Raw genomic sequence first — 12,278 nt, 5'->3', positions numbered from 1 at the left:
ATGTATCCACCGGAGGTCACTACCTCTCGGTGTTTTTCACTCCAGAACGAGACGTATTAAAAAAAGCTGCACGCACGTTTTTTTTTGTTTTTTGTTTTTTTTTTTCTACTTAGGCTTTGTGTTGGCAAAAAGAAATGTTTCTACAATATATTCTCGTACAATATATTTAGCACCATTAGCTATTGGTCGAAGGAAAAAAAAATTTCTGTGTCCTAACTCTATTTACTGGGTTTGTATTATAATCGAAAACAAACCTCTTTCACATTTAGTAACTCGGGGCAATCGCTTCCTTGATATCGGTTAGGGGATATGTCAAAAGTTTTAGGGGGAGGGGGGGGGGGGGATAGAGGAGTCGTTGCGAATTAAGAGGGTGCCTTCAGAAGAACAAGGGGGAGCGTACACCCGCCCCCCTTAGGGGGGTGTAGAGAAATCACTGTTCTCGACTAACTGTCACGAGAATAGCAAATATAATACAGTCTAATACTGAGAAAAAATGTCAGCGCCCACAAGAAATTGACCGCTGCGCCCCTGGTGAGTCTGGTGAGCCTGGTATCACCTCTAGCAGCCGAATTACTGACAATACATTTGCGTCGCCTATCTGCATAAAAGGTGACCTATAAAAATATTGTGACGATTACTCGCCGCCATGAAGCTTGCAAAATAATTATAAGTAAATAGGGGAAGAACATAATCTTTATTTGAGATATTAATTACGATCCTTTTTTGTCATCAGAAAATGATTCGGATGTCAGTTTGTATGAGTAAAGCAAATTGCGAATGCATCTTCGCTTTATTCTGAATCATGTAACTATGCTAAAATACATTTTCCACCTGTGTACTGTGCTGATCTATCTCTGAAAAACTGTTGCCTGCATTTCGTTGGGGCTCCTGAGCCAGGCAATCCCCCATATTGCTGCTTTTCGACTGGTTAATTTGCCAAAGTCATTCTCGTTCGTTTGAACTTGAACGTGAGCCAGAGTATACGACCATCCCGCATGCACGGTAAAAACATGTACTTAGCTTCCTTGTATCCTAAATTTATGTACAACATAGGGTATAAAATTAGTAAAAGCATATAATCATGAGTGCTACATTGAGTGGAGAGAACAGCCTTCATACTTCAGACTCACGCTCTTAAACTTCTGTGTTTAGTGTTTGTAGTGCGGACGCCTAATATTCGGTCCATTTGCATGCAGCTTAGAATTAAAATGATTCCCAGAGCACAAATTTATTAAACAAATATGGACAGAACTTTACGAACGTCAGTGATCCTGGATGTTGCAGAAAGATGCAATCACCTGCGAGTTGATCGCCGCCATCATTTGTGGTGGGTGTCTTAACGGGGCTCGCGTCATCCAAGCTTTCAGAGAGATGTATTGAGCGTCTGACAGAGCACGAACAAAAAATAAGAAACATACATTAACAGGCATTTTCTTGCAAGCAGATGGTCCTAATATTGTTTTACAGATCATCATTGCATATTTAAGAGTAAATGAGAATAGTTTACGTTTTGTGCGTTTATTATTCTCTGAAACTCTGAAATTTGTTCCTTTTATTGCAGTCAGGTTTTCGAACTCTGCATACTTTGTTCACTCCTAAGCTGATTGAGATTGCCGCCGATGTCACAAGCATGAGAGCTTGAGGTCGCCGCCTTGAAGCGCTCTTCCGGAGAACGAGCACCCGCGTTAGAAATGCACGTCTCAAAACCAGGAGTGCGGGCTAGCTTACGCTTGTAGCTTTGGCTGAAGTCTGAGCTTAAGGGTAAACTGAATATAGAAAGGTTGTTAAGTTAAAGTGTCAGTAATATTTTTTTGTGTTATGTACAGCACAAACTTTAGCACAAATATGCCTGCCAACATCAACTTTTGCACCGAATTGGGTGCATATTTCTTGAAACGCTTTGTATTCCTGTCCAGAACAAAAAGGTAAAAAGAAAAATTTTGCAATTTTTTTTTCTGATTGGTTATTCCTTCTCCAGAACGTTTTTCCATTTTACTAGGAACACGGGCCGTCCTTTGTATTAATCTAAAGAAAACTAACAATTTGAGATACAACCAACAAATTCATTAATCGTGAACTCTTTCAACTTGTACTTTCAATCGAAGAACAAAAATAGTGAATTGTTGGTATAAGATACTTCAGAAGAACCTCTTGGAAGTCCCAAAGGAGCAGCCAACGTTTCATTAAGAGTCTTTCAAATTGTAATCTCTAAGCCTTAAAACATACAGAGAAAGCATAAACAACGGTTTACCTTCCAAAGAGTGAGAAGGCATTTGTTCAGGTGATTAAGAATATAATTTCTTGAATCCTAACTATGAGACATATGCTAAAATACTGCAAGCCGTCTGGCAGACGAAATGCATGTTTTGTTTCGTTCCGTATGCACAGTTCCTATCACATTTATTATTCCCCCACTTTTTCAAACCTTGTTGTTGTATTCAGTAGCAAGCTCTTAACCCACATTATACCCTATCAAATACCCTTTCCTTGCAGATTGTTTTTAATATTCATCAATGACATAGTTTTCTATGACGAAAACAAACCCTGGAAAAGGGGAACAAGGGGGACAAAATAAAAACATAAATTTCTAAACAGAGCAAGGTGACTGATGCGTGACCAAAAAAAAATCCGCCTGGTCCTGGTATCAAGTCGGGGACATCTCCATTTCCAGTACACCGCTCTACCAACTGAGCTAACCAGGAGTTAGACGCCACTAGAGGAAACGGGTTTTACTAGTTGCCTTCGGTGTAACACCAACAAGGATGAACGGTCTTCATTTTAAGGTTAGGATGATAATGCAATTAAGGCAAAGGTGCAAGCGAGCTGGACAATAATTCTTGTCCAGCTGGCTTGCACATTTGCATTAATTGCATTGTCATAGTTTTCTATGCGTGTTGATTAGATTTTGAACGAAGATTCGCTAACGGTTTGTGTGTTCGCGGACATAACCACGTAGAATTTGTGTGCCAGAAGATACTTCGCTGGTTTCACATTTCTGCCTTGTCATCTGCCTATTGTGCGAAATCGCAATGTTCTCTTTAATTTCTAGACTCTCTGCCTAATCAAACTCATTTCAAAGAAGTGCTTACAGTTCAGGGGTCAGTCGGTGATTAGCGTGCACTTCACCGTCTATTCCTTCTTGGATGCGTTCCTTAGTCCCCTCAGAGGAACGCAAAGAGCGCACAGAAATGCGAAGTAACGGGTAGCTGATGCAGGTCATCAGTAGCGCTATCATAATCAGCGCCACCCATTGGCCATTCTGAAATAAGTCATGTGAGCTGAGGCTCAAAAAAACGCTTTTTTCCGGTTCAAAACGTTTGTTTACAAACAATAATAATGTCAAGGTTTTAGTGGCACTTTAAGCCAGAGCCCCGACGACGTTACGAGCCGAGGGGCTAATCAAACAGCAACGTCAGAGCGTTCACTGTCTTTATGGGCGTGCTTATCTTTCGGCTTATCTAATCAAGCAAAGAGATAAGCATTGATAATGTCCTTTCAGTCTGTCTGTGTGCTGTGAAACAAAGTATAGATTTTTTATCTATAAATTTCTGCCTCATTTAAGATGGAAGTTCTTTCAGTATAGTGGCAATGGTGCTTGAGGTCTGATGATTTTGACTTACCATATTTCTAACTAACACATTGCAGAATACCGAAAATCCAGTGTGGTATATCCGCTGAAGTGATTCGCAGTCAGCAACAAATCCGATAATCTGTAAGGAAAAGATATACCACAGCAACACAACATTGCTAAGGCGTATATTTGCAAATTCATATGTGCGATGCACGTTGAGTTTAATTTGCTAGGCACTTCATCTCGCTTTCTGATTTTAGTTTTTGCTTTATTGAAGATTTCACTTGAAGCCCACCAGGATGTTCGAAATGTTTTGAAATACCCATCAAAAATGTTTCACGTATGTGAGATGTCGTCAAAGTGTCCCAAGGGTACTCACGTAGCCTTTACGAATTCGTAAAGAGTGTAAGAGACCTGCCATAGCCTTTTGAGAGGCCTGTGGGGGATGTCCCAATTTTTCTATCAACCACAGCACCCATCAAAATCGTTTTGACGGGTCTGTTGGAGAGGTCACGTGACCCTTCAGGATATATGCGTCGGAGAAGCCGCTTGACAATCTTGTTCCGGGCGGCTGCGACGAGTTTTGGAAATTGAGGGGACGTTCCCGCGTCCCATCCTGTCGTGGCGCTGACGCGGCCCCACCGAAGGGGAAACGGGTGCGCACGAGTCAAGCCGCCCTGGAAAGGAGGTCGCTCCTCTCCACTTTTGCTTCCCTAGTTTCCGCAGTTTCCACCCTTGCTCTGTTTTACTTCGCCGTGTCCTCGCTCACGAGGGATAGAGGGTGCTTGATGAGAATGAGAAAGGGACGTTGTACTGTTTGTTTGTAGACAACCTGGTTTTCTTCCGTCGAAACTCAGCTTTCGTGAGAAGCTGGTCGTCCTGTTCTTCTGTGTCATCGAGCACAAACTAAATACACAAATATAAACTGACGCTCAGTGTCGGCGCCCCGCCCCATCGGTGCGACCTAACTTCTAGATCAGCTGGGTGTACAGATCGAGAAGGTCTCTCAGTGCCCTGTATTTTGCGTCTCTTCGTCCGTGCGCCTTCCAAAGCATCCAGCGACCGACAGGGACGCCGGACACATCACCGTGACTGTGCTCAGGATTTCTCAACGGCGGCTGATGTTGGTTGCGCTTTGGTGGTCTTCGCCAAACGTGCTACTGAATGTGTTATGTGTCCGTATGGTGCGCCTGCTCGGTTTTGTTAGCTGAACTACCGTATTTCTTTTGAATTTACATAGCGGCATTGTGAGTTCCTTGAGAGATGTTTTTGCGACAAAAAACTCGGTTGTTCCTTTTTGGTCAGATCGCTTTTGTTTACAGATGCTTGCGCCCGAGCTTTAGAAAATGTTGGTTGGGTGATTTCATTCGAATTCGACCAGACTTGTCGGGGGGGGTCTTTAGATTTAATCGTAAAAAATATATATGATACCCGAATCCTTGTGATGAAAGAAACTGTCCTTGAAAAAGATTAGAATTGTATAGTTTGAGAGAAAAAAATTCTGAGGCGCTGCAGGGTAGAACACGTCAAATTCCCAATTTGATTTTATCTCGACTTTAGCCGCCATTTACAAAATATCAAATTCTTGCAGAATTATTATATTTATTACGCAATATTTACGCAGACTTGGCTATCTTTAGAGGTAAATTTCTGTCTTCTGTTATTTTAAATTAATTTTCTAAAAAATCTCAAACATGCAACCTAGAGCAAGTGTGACGCAACTTCGGACAGCTATATAAAACGAACGGTAGGGCGCAATGACGTGAGACAGATATCTGTGCGTAGCTATGAATGTAAGCTATCGATTGACATGTATTTTCTGGTTATTGTGCTTACCGTGTTGTTTTTATTTTGCCACAAATATAGACCAAAATGAAAAATATACAAATTTTGAAGTCAATTTTCTCAAAAAAGCCATTTTTTATTTTGTTCATACTTTTTTAATTTATTGCCCAGATTATGCTTAATAACAGGGTATAAATATTGCTCGACCTTTTTTTGTTGTAGTTTTAGGACAACCAGTTCAATAAGTCATTTTTATCGCGTAATACCAACCTCCGGCTCCGGTATGCGGGCTTCACCGCAACATTGATAATTGGCTCAGCAATATCAGATTTCACTGACAACCACTTTACCTCGTTGCATTCCTAGTAATATACTTTTTACAAAAAAAGAAATGTCACAAAAAAATGACAGAAGGCAAGTGGCGTAGGCAAATTTTTTTTTCTCTTTCAAACTTTTTAATTGATTTCCCGTGTGTTGCTTACCAGCTGGGTATGCACGTTTTCTGGCGCTTTTCTTTGTTTGTTTTTACATCAAAAGAAAGAGCCATGTTCGTTACATCAGTTGCAACTGGTCCAGTTGTTAGGTGAAGTATAGTTTCAGTAACCTCTTCGCGAGCGCCAGCAAAAGGCTGCGATTCTTATCATGAAGATTACCATGCGACTCTTAGTTGACCTCGGCGTGCGCCGTTGCAAGAGGGTTATACTAATCTTGTTAGAGTGGAACTCGCGTCGTCACAGGCTGTCGCAATGCATCACAGCGAAGTGGAACTGTGTGAAGCAGTCCTTGTCCTTCTCTCAATAAATTTATGGGCGGAAGCTTGAGACTCTTTGGTGCCCGAAGTTTCTGTAGCTCGGCTGGGTCAAGTTTGTCAAAAGGAGAAAACAAATGCAGTAAACACTAGACATTATCACGCCGGTCGATGGAGTCGTAACTGTATACATACAGCTTTTGCGGATACTTATTTGTTTCAAGGGTGGCAAGTTATCACCAGTACAAACATGGCCACAGTGTCGGCAAGAGCATCAGAACAAAAAGGAAGGTTTGGTTGGCTTATCACTTTGTGTCTTCGTTGCAGCGCTTTTCTCCGGAACTAATGTTTGTAGTCCTCTTTGAGCCCCTGGTGCTATGGTCTGTCTGTTTCTCTTATCCATCATTTATTTTTACTTGTAAGCGAATAAGACGCACCATGACATTTCTGGCGTCCTTAGGTTGATTCGCTAATCAGTGTCTATATTTGACAAACTCATCTAGTATAAGAGAATAAAAAAAATATAAGAAGAGGGCTTACAGCAATGAATTTGTATAAGAGAACTGCGGAACTGCGTCGAAAGCAGAAAGCCGGAACCTCCCAAGGAATGAACGCGTTATTTTGAACTCAGTCATGGCTGCAGTTTTCAGCTTTAAAAGAAAGAGTTGCGCGGACTACTTCGAGAGACATAAGCGAAGGGTATACCGCAACCGACGTTTTCGTTATGTCACCGATCTCAACGTAGACGCCTTGAAGATGATCCTGCCTCTATCGAAAGCCGCGGCTCTTGCGTTGGATGACGTGCTCTGCCAGAACTGCTTCCAGTACACCGGTGAGAAGCTTTCATTATCTGTCAGTGATCCATGCTCGAGCTCTCCAGCAAGCTGCATCGAAGAGCACGAAGTAGTGGAAGGTCTTAACGAAGAGATTTCTGCTGCTGGGCTTGAAACAACTCCTTTGCACATGCCTTCTACAGTAAACCCGAAAAGCCGTCAGGCATATGCTGAAAGAAAACAGCGGGAGATTGAAGGATCACACAGCCGACAGGTACGAAAAAAGTTGGCGACTGCATATACCTTGGAGCCAAGTGGGTCAAGTTCTCGCAGTGATCAACCATGCCTCGGCTGCGACGGGTGGTGGGCAAACATCAGAGAGGCCTTTGTGAAGGCGGCATCTTACCAGGAGAGATGTCAGCTCCTCACGCTTGTGCCCAAGGTCGTAGCCACTAGGGAGGTAGAACGGCTAGTTCCTGAGGCATCGAAGTACCTTCTGAAGAAATCAAAGCAGCTTCGTGAACGGTTCGGCGTATGGGAGCGTCCGGAGCCTTATCACGGTGGAAGCATAAGCGAGGACACCATACGGGCAGCCACGCAATATTACACCGACGACGATCTCGACTGTTCTCGGCAGAGCCCAAACAAAAAAGATGCTGTTAAGCTTCTGAAGGATGGCGAAGAACATGTGGTCGTGAAGCGGTATATGACAAGGTCTGTCCGAGAGACGTACAGGCTGTTTAAGGAAGCAAACCCGGACTCAAAATTAGGTCTGACTAAATTTTACTCGCTGCGGCCAAAGTGGGTCAAGCTAAACCCTGAACAGACTGTCTGTGCATGTGTGTGCTGTACGAATTTCGATTTGTGCTTTTCCACCCTGAACAGCATGCGAGAAGAAAAAATAGCAAAAGAGGAGATTCTCGCTTTGTGCCTCTGCCCTGAACCCTCGTCCGAATGTTTCAGAGGCTAATGCAAAGACTGCCCCTCGACTGACAGACTCTCCTCAGAATCATTGGAAATGGTGCCTGAAGAGGAAATTACATTTTTCACATGGGAGAATGGTGATTTGATAAGCAAGACTGCCGACTCCAGCGCCTTTTTGAAAGAGCTACAGAAATGGGCCACAAGGTTTTCCACGCACGATTTTATTCGTAGGACACAACGGGAAGCCATACGGAATGAGAAGTCTAGTGTGACCTCAAGACACATCGTCATGCACTTCGATTTTGCGGAGAACTGGACGGTAATTTTGCCACACGAGATACAGGAGTACCACTGGCACAAGCGTCAGCTCTCTGTTTTCACGTGTGTGGCATCCACGTCGCAAGGCTCAAAATGCTTCGGCGTTGTCTGTGAGGACTTATGTCATGACACTTCCCATGCGCTGCTGGCTCTGAGACTTATAGAAGACTGGCTGGAGGAGCACATCCCAGTTTATGCTTCACTAACGTACATATCCGACGGGGCACCTGCTCATTTTAAAAATAGATTTCAGCTGCATGAGTTCGAACGAGTGGGCCATACCCAATTGAAGTGGATATTTTCTGCCTCTGGGCATGGTAAAAACTCTTGTGGCGGGGTTGGAGGGCTTCTCAAACACCACGCAACGGTGCACAACCTCCGTTCACCGGAGGAGCAGCACGTCCGAACATCAGTAGATTTTGTGGACAAGGTTGGAAGGCGTGTCAAAAACGTAACTCTCATGAACTTAACCGAGAAGGAGGTGAGTGACTTCCGCAGAATCAAGAAAACAGAGTGGAGTTGCGTACCGACTCGGAAAGGCATCCGCGCTTCGCACGTGTGGCGACGCGAAAGGGGCGAAGCGCAGCTTGAGCGAACTGTTCTATCTTCGTCTTAAGGCATGAACCTCTGTGGTGCACGTGCGGAACTCTCAGATGATCTACGGCTTTGTTTTGTTTTGTTGTTAAAGCCTCTTCTTGTACATTTGCGCTTCTGGGAAAAATTATGTGTTTCTATAGGTGTGCCTTGTTAACCCAAATGAATTACTCAATAAATAGAGTGATTTTGTTAAACTGTTACCTATGAATGTTTTATTGCATGCTGCCAACAAAAGAGTATGATTACTGTAAGCTGAAAAGCAACTTCCGATATGCTGTGCGTAGCCCAAAAAATTTAAACGTATGCAACAAGTAGTCCAAAAGCCGAAGGATGGACAAAATGTAGTCAATTGTTTTTTCACGTACCTCGGAATACTAAGGGCCAATGAAGGATAGGCGAAAGAATGCCATGCGGTAAATTTAAAAAATTCGAGCCGATTTTCCGATAATGTTTGTATAAAATAAAGATTGTCCGAAACGCATAAACGGGGATATTGTTTTTCTGGACTGGATAGTGCCGTAGAATGCAACCCGACATGATCGAAACGGATAAAACGTCTTGGATCTCTCCACTCGCTTAGGCTAGTTAACATTGATGTTAACTAAATTTACTTTTGTTGTTGTTTATCACGGCACAATGTACAAACAAATAATTTAAATATATAAGTTTCGTGCAACCTCAGTAGTAAAACGTTGTCGTGGCGACGTTCGAAAATGCAAGCTGTGACTTCGCAGACATCACTTCGTCAATTCAGCCATCTTTCATTTCTTTATGACGTTACTGATTTTTTAAAAATTATATTAGTAAAAATTCAACGGGGTAAAGTAGTTTTCAGTGAAATCTGATATTGCTGAGCCAATTATCAATGTTGCGGTGAAGCCCGCATACCGGAGCCGGAGGTTGGTATTACGCGATAAAAATGACTTATTCAACTGGTTGTCCTAAAACTACAACAAAAAAAGGTCAAGCAATATTTATACCCGGTTATTAAGCAGAATCTGGGCAACAAATTAAAAAAGTATGAACGAAATAAAAAATGGCTTTTTTGAGAAAATTGACTTCTAAATTTGCATATTTTTCATTTTTGTCTATATTTGTGGCAGTATAAAAACAACACGGTAAGCACAATAACTAGAAAATACATGTCAATCGATAGCTTACATTGATAGCTACGCACAGATATCTGTCTCACGTCATTGCGCCCTACCGTTCGTTTTATATAGCTGTCCGAAGTTGCGTCACACTTGCTCTAGGTTGCATGTTTGAGATTTTTTAGAAAATTAATTTAAAATAACAGAAGACAGAAATTTACCTCTAAAAATAGCCAAGTCTGCGTAAATATTGCGTAATAAATATAATAATTCTGCAAGAATTCGATATTTTGTAAATGGCGGCTAAAGTCGAGATAAAATCAAATTGGGAATTTGACGTTTTCTACCCTGCAGCGCCTCAGAATTTTTTTCTCTCAAACTATACAATTCTAATTTTTTTCAAAGGCAGTTTCTTTCATCACAAGGATTCGGGTATCATATATATTTTTTACGATTAAATCTAAAGACCCCCCCCCGACAAGTTTGGTCGAATTCAAATGAAATCATCCGGTTATTATCGTCTTCATTATTTAAACATGCCTGTAAAACTCAATGTCTGAAATAAATTTCCAATAACGTTTTCAATTGCACTTTAGGTCTATGGTTCAGACTAATTTGGGAGTCTAAAGGATTGAATTTCTGTAGGGGTTTGAAAGGCTGAAGGCTCTGATGGCCTAAAGTGGTGTGAATGTATGACGGGTTGAAGGGGTTTGTAGGGCCTTGAAATTTGGTGGGCTGAAGGGGTTTGAAGCACTAAGAGGGTTCCATAACACATCAGGGCTGAAGTGGAATTTTCAAAACGCGGGGCCGGATGAGGGCGAACTTGAATCATTAGAAAAGCAGCTCATTGAACCCTTAGTCACTGACATTGTCAGAATGGGAGAGAAGAGCTTCCGCTGTCCCTCCTTCAACGCGACCTTCCTACCTTCAACAAGGCTTCAACGTCTCGTGCACCCCGAGTGCCCGCGCGCAGTCAAACCAGGGCGGAAGGCATGAAGCTCGTGCTGCATGACGGCCGTTTGAAAATCACGCGTTGTTGTTCTTATTAAGGCCAAAGCCTTATATGTCTCATCATTCAGTCCTAAGCGAAAACACGTCGGTGACACGAAAGGTGCCGAAGCCCACGGTACGCCCATGGACCACGAGATGGCGCTACTTGTTCAAGAATTGGCGGAGGCGCGTGCGCGGCGCATACCCAGCGGGAGAGGAGGGCACTTTCGCTCAGGCAGCGGTGAAGAGCGGGCGTGCGACATGCCGTGAGATTAACGGCGCCAAAAGTGCGTCGTCAGAGGGCGCGCAGTCTTCGGAGGTTTGCTATCTCCGGGATCGTCGCTTGGGCTTTCGCCTTCAAGTCGATTGAGGGATAACATAAGAGACCCTGTGAATTTTCCCGCAATTATAGAAGTTATTTTTCCCCAGGAAGCATCTCCCAAAAACCGTTTTATATTCTGATTCGCTCTTTTCGCAACCTCAACAAGGATTGATCTGTTGTATTAAGATGCAGATGCAGAACAGTATATAAAAGAAATGTATCTTTTTTAATGGAATATTTGAGGAGAATTATTAATAAAAGTAAGGGTTTTGATGTCATGATGTCAAGCACTTAATACAGAACTAAGAAAAATAGAAGACGATACGCATTGCATTGCAATACAAAATTTAATATATTATTACCTGCAAACTATAAGGGGTTGACATCTCTTCATACACACAATACTGAACGCATGACACTTACAAAATAGATCATGCGCAAGTTAATCGGTGAAAATCTGGTAACTAAATGATTCTCCAAAACGTTGGGCTAATTTTGTGGGACACTTGTCTTCCTCGCAATCCTTAAAGGTACAGTTAAACCAATCCGCTTGTTTGTTTTTTTCTTGTTTAGGGTCCCACTCAGCAAATTTGTCAGGATTGTCGTACAGAAAAGGGGTACATACGTTAAACTTGAGGGCGGAAAGTGCTGCCTCTAATCGGTCAACCTTGTTTTTGACCAGGTTCCTGTAACTCTGAAAATAAATATTACGATTTTAAATGTGTTTAAAAAAATGAACGCCTACAGAGTTTGACATATCATCGTCCACATGGTTTCAAGATGCCAAAACTCACAATTTTTCTCTCTAAAAGCGCCTCTTTCACAGACTCTTGTAGTGTTTTTAGGCAAATGAAATTTGTTAGCATTCATAAATATTTAATAAATATATAAATATTCATATGTATACTCAAGGAGGAAATATTGTTATGGAACATGTCAAATTTAAACACATCAATGTTGACGAGATAGTTGGATAGCCTTGAAGTTAACACAATTATTAATTCACATTCTCACATCCCACAAAGGTCAGTGCGACATGTAATCTCTGAACGGCCGTTGCGCAGTAAAGATCTCCACCAGTTTCATCCGAGTTTGGTCAACACATTCGGATGTGCTGGGCTGAGATGCGCGTGTCCTAAAGACGAAATGACTGTTATCT

Source organism: Ixodes scapularis, unplaced genomic scaffold, assembly GCF_016920785.2.
Source record: "Ixodes scapularis isolate PalLabHiFi unplaced genomic scaffold, ASM1692078v2 PGA_scaffold7__128_contigs__length_106722199, whole genome shotgun sequence".
Classification (NCBI taxonomy): Eukaryota; Metazoa; Arthropoda; class Arachnida; order Ixodida; family Ixodidae; genus Ixodes; species Ixodes scapularis.
This window is presented reverse-complemented; position numbering follows the sequence as displayed.